We start from the raw sequence: 4521 nt of genomic DNA on the forward strand, positions 1-4521 counted from the left end.
CACCCGGTGAGAAAAACCAAACCTGTGCTTCCAAAAAGTTAAAAGAAATAAGAAGCAGCAACTGTTTTCATTCTGTCTCACAATAATGGAGGCTACTAGCCCCGTGGCACAGAGTGGTAAGCTGCAGTACTGCAGTCCAAGCTCTGCTCACGACCTGAGTTTGATCCCAACGGAAGTTGGTTTCAGGTAGCCGGCTCAAGGTTGACTCAGCCTTCCATCCTTCCGAGGTTGGTAAAATGAGTACCCAGCTCGCTGGGGATAAAGGGAAGATGACTGGGGAAGGCACTGGCAAACCACCCCATAAACAAAGTCTGCCTAGAAAATGTCGGGATGTGACGTCACCCCATGGGTCAGGAATGACCCGGTGCTTGCATAGGGGACCTTTACCTGTTCATGTAAGCAGAGCAAGGTCTTATTAAAAGCAAAAGAGCTTGTAAACAAATAAAAAGTTGGCAACCCTAGTCATTGGGCAGAGAGAAGAATAAGCTGCCCTTGTGGAATAAAAGGGTTATTCCATGTGATAATTTAGCTTCCTAGAGTATTTTCCTACACTTGCACGCTTGCAAAATTATGCCAGGCAGCTCCTGAAGAAATCCACATCAACTGTCTTACGGCTTCTGAGCAGAAGGCTGTGTTAGCCTAGAGATTTAATGACCTCCATTAGTTTAATTAGCTAGTTGTCATATATATATATATAGAACTTGGAAAAGCAGCCAGTGCATTTGTGCTTATTCTTAACCTATGCATGTAATGCATTTTAATAAGGCAGCGTGCTACATTCTCCCAGTCCTCCAAAACTTGTGTGAGTTGGTGAAAGTTAGAATTGCATGCTTGAAACAAGGAATCTGATTTCATACAGTTGACTGAGCAGGGCAGATGGATTATTTATACCGACTCTCAATTAAAACTACACAGCCTTCCTAATTGTCCCGTGAGAAATATTCCACTTTCCACGTCACCAAAAGCGATGCGCCTCCTAAAGGTTTGAGACCAAAATTAGTGCAGAAATGACAGCTGCCAGGGGGTAATGCATGATTATGCCTTTGTCAGAAAGCGTACCACTTCCCTTGCATAGATTTACAGGCAAGATTCTGACTCACTGAAGGCACCTGAAAACTGCCTCAGACTGCTATTCTGACCCGCGCACAAATAAAGGAGAAAAGCCCAACTGGACACATCTGGGAGTACTTCTGAGTAGCCACCGAGAAGATCAGGATCCACGATTCAGCACCTGGGCACAGAAACTTGCAAAGAAATACAATTACGTTAGTGAGACTTACCAAAAAAAGTGGTTTGAATTAAGATGCCAGAATAATAGAGGCTTCTGAAAGAAACAGGCCAAGGTGATTTCGTAGGAGAGTTGTGCTCCAGAAAAATAAGAACGTAGTCCAAGGGGAAACCAAGATCAAATCCCTGTGAATACACCAGCTGGTTAGGGGAGCCTTTTCTCACTTCCAGTTCTTTATCCATAATATGAATGCCATATCAGTGATCTAACCTGCAGGTTCAGTGGTAGAGCCGGTGTGGTGTAATGGTGTGTCAAACTAGGATCTGGCAGACCCAGATTCAAATCTCCACTCTTGCCCCAAAGGAACCAGCTGGGTGACTTTGGGCTAGTCACAGCTCTGTCAGCCCCACCTACCTCACAGGGTGTCTGTTGTGGGGAGGGGAAGGGAAGGTGATTGTAAGCCAGTTTGATTCTTCCTTAAGTGGTAGAGAAACTCAGAATAAAAAAACCAACTCTTCTTCTTTCTTCTTCTTTCTTCTTCCTTCTTTTTTCTTCCTCCTCTAGCAACAAAGATGGTGAGGGGTCTGGAGACCAAGTCCTATGAGGAAAGGTTGAAGGAGCTGGGTATGTTTAGCCTGCAGAGGAGAAGACTGAGAGTGGATATGATAACCATGTTCAAGTACTTGAAGGGCTGTCATATAGAGGAGGGTGCCGAGTTGTTTTCTGTTGCCCAAGAAGGTGACCAGAACCAACGGGTTGAAATTAAATCAAAAAAGTTTCCGTCTAGACATTAGGAAGAATTTTCTAACAGTTAAAGCGGTTCCTCAGTGGAGCAGGCTTCCTCGGGAGGTGGTAAGTTCACCTTCCCTGGAGTTTTTTAAGAAGAGGTTAGATGGCCATCTGTCAGCAATGCTGATTCTGTGACCTTAGGCAGATGATGAGAGGGAGGGCATCTTGGCCATCTTCTGGTCACTAGGGGTGTGGGGGAGGGAAGGTAGTTGTGAATTTCCTGCATTGTGCAGAGGGTTGGACTTGATGGCCCTGGTGGTCCCTTCCAACTCTATGATTCTATTCTTCTTCTTCAGATACCTTGACAAAAACTCATACCCTGCCAGAAATTTTGCTAGTATTTAAGGTGCTGCTGGACTCTTGCTCTTTTCTACTGCTGCAGAGAGACAAACACGGCTACCCATTGGGATCTGTTTCACAGGGTGGGTGTTGTGAGGATAAAGTGGAGGAGAGGAGAATGATGCACACTTCTCTGAGCTCCTTAGGAGAAGGGTGGGATAAAAATATTCTAAATAAAACAAACAGTAAATATGATAAGGAATGTAGATGGTTCTACAGTCTAAAAGTGCCAAGGAACTGATAAACAACATAAAAATTTGAATAATAAATTCTACATTTAGCAAATAAAATATTAACACCTTCTCATTTTCACACCAGTAGGTGATTTTTGTGTTAGACTATATTTAAGGAGCTGATTTCTACTGAAGTAACTGTTTATCAAGCTCAGTGCTGTCTGTTCTGAGGGTCTTTCTCAGCAGCAGCAAAGAAGTGCTCCTGGACGTGGTATGCCTGCATGTAGGGTTGCCAACCTCCAGGTAGTCTGTCAACCTAAGTTGTATGGATTTCTCAAAAGTCTCTGTAAGTGTACTTTCACCATTGTAGACAATGTAGTTCACAACATGCAGAGAATGATGCCAAATTTCACAAGGAGGATACGGCCGTTTCAAATTCTTGGTTGAAAATTCTTCATCAGTCCTTCAAAAATTTATTATTTATTATTTGTCTACATAGTCTTCATGAAACAAATTCCAGAATTGTCATCAATTCCCACGTAGCAGAGTGAAGCAGACTGCTTTGGTACTATAGTGAGTGGGTGCTTCACTCTGCTTCACTCTGCTACACTTTTCTTTACCCTACGTGTGACTGCATGACAACATCTGTTGATGTGATCTGAAGAGAAACCAGAGATACTCTGGTTTCTCTTCAGATCGTATAAATCTTTTGCCTTTTACTAAAGATTTCTGTGGAAATTAAACATCGGTTGATGACCATATGAGCCCCGTGGCGCAGAGTGTTAAGCTGCAGTACTGCAGTCAAAAGCTCTGCTCTCATGACCTGAGTTCGATCCCGACGGAAGTCGGTTTCAGGTAGCCGGCTCAAGGTTGACTCAGCCTTCCATCCTTCCGAGGTAGGTAAAATGAGTACCCAGCTTGCTGGGGGTAAAGGGAAGATGACTGGGGAAGGCACTGGCAAACCACCCCGCAAACAAAGTCTGCCTTGGAAACGTCGGGATGTGACGTCACCCCATGGGTCAGAAATGACCCGGTGCTTGCACAGGGGACCTTTACCTTTACCTTTTGATGACCATAGACACAGGAACTATCATGTAGTTAGGCCCACCTGAGCGTTCTTTGTTGCCTGGGGTTCTGAAGTGATAGGAAGGGGTCTGTTTTCAGACAAAAACACAGCGGATGGGAGAGGGGAACTAGACCCTGCCTCATTACCTTATCTTGCTGCATGGGGTTGTCTCAATATTTTTCTCCCTGGAACTGTAGCTAAACTGAGAGAGAAAATTAAAAGCTTCAATCATGGGAGCAAGGGGTGGGAGAGAAAAGTCTGCAATTGTTCAAAAACAATTGCAATTGTTCAAAAACAACCTCCCACTCCTTTTTTTAAACACATGAATGGAAGACTGCCTGTCTTTTCTGCTTCTAGGGCTCATAGTAGGGTTGGCAGCAGGGGGCACGTGCAACAACAAATTAAAGAATCGTTTACAATTTGATTTTCCCATCTCTCTGTCACCCCCCCCCCACCCACACACACACATACTTCTATATCTACACACACATACATATGCACACCATTGGGGAATATGACCGAGTAATTAAGTAGTTATTTTAGCAGAGATTCTGCACAATCCTGCCTACAATGATCCAAGCTTATGTACAGTTTCTAAAGTGCAGCTTAGTTGTCTGCCTGAGAGAGATGTTTCTGAAGCTATTCTTCTCCTATTTAGGATGTGGATGCACTGGGGGTTCCTAAATCCTTGCATTATTCCAATTTCAAAAAGTGTCCCCCTGTGAATGGCAAATGCTAAGGTGACTCCTGATTTGGTGTGGTCGATAATATCAGTCTACTCAGCACAGCCTGGAGCTCCTGAGAAGGAAGAAGCAATGTTTCTCAAGGACACTATTAGAGCAAACCTAAGCAGATCAGTTCAGAAGTAAGACCCACTTTACTCAATGGGACTCACTGTCAGAAAAGTGTTTTTAGGGTTGCAGCCT

General features: G+C 44.0%; 1 pseudogene; it reads left to right on the forward strand.

Annotated features, from left to right (window-relative positions):
* Nucleotides 1-3204: 3204 nt before the first annotated feature.
* On the forward strand, nt 3205-3293 carry LOC130488522 (U5 spliceosomal RNA; annotated as a pseudogene).
* Nucleotides 3294-4521: the final 1228 nt, after the last annotated feature.

The sequence above is a fragment of the Euleptes europaea genome, chromosome 16, assembly GCF_029931775.1.
Source record: "Euleptes europaea isolate rEulEur1 chromosome 16, rEulEur1.hap1, whole genome shotgun sequence".
Taxonomy (NCBI): Eukaryota; Metazoa; Chordata; class Lepidosauria; order Squamata; family Sphaerodactylidae; genus Euleptes; species Euleptes europaea.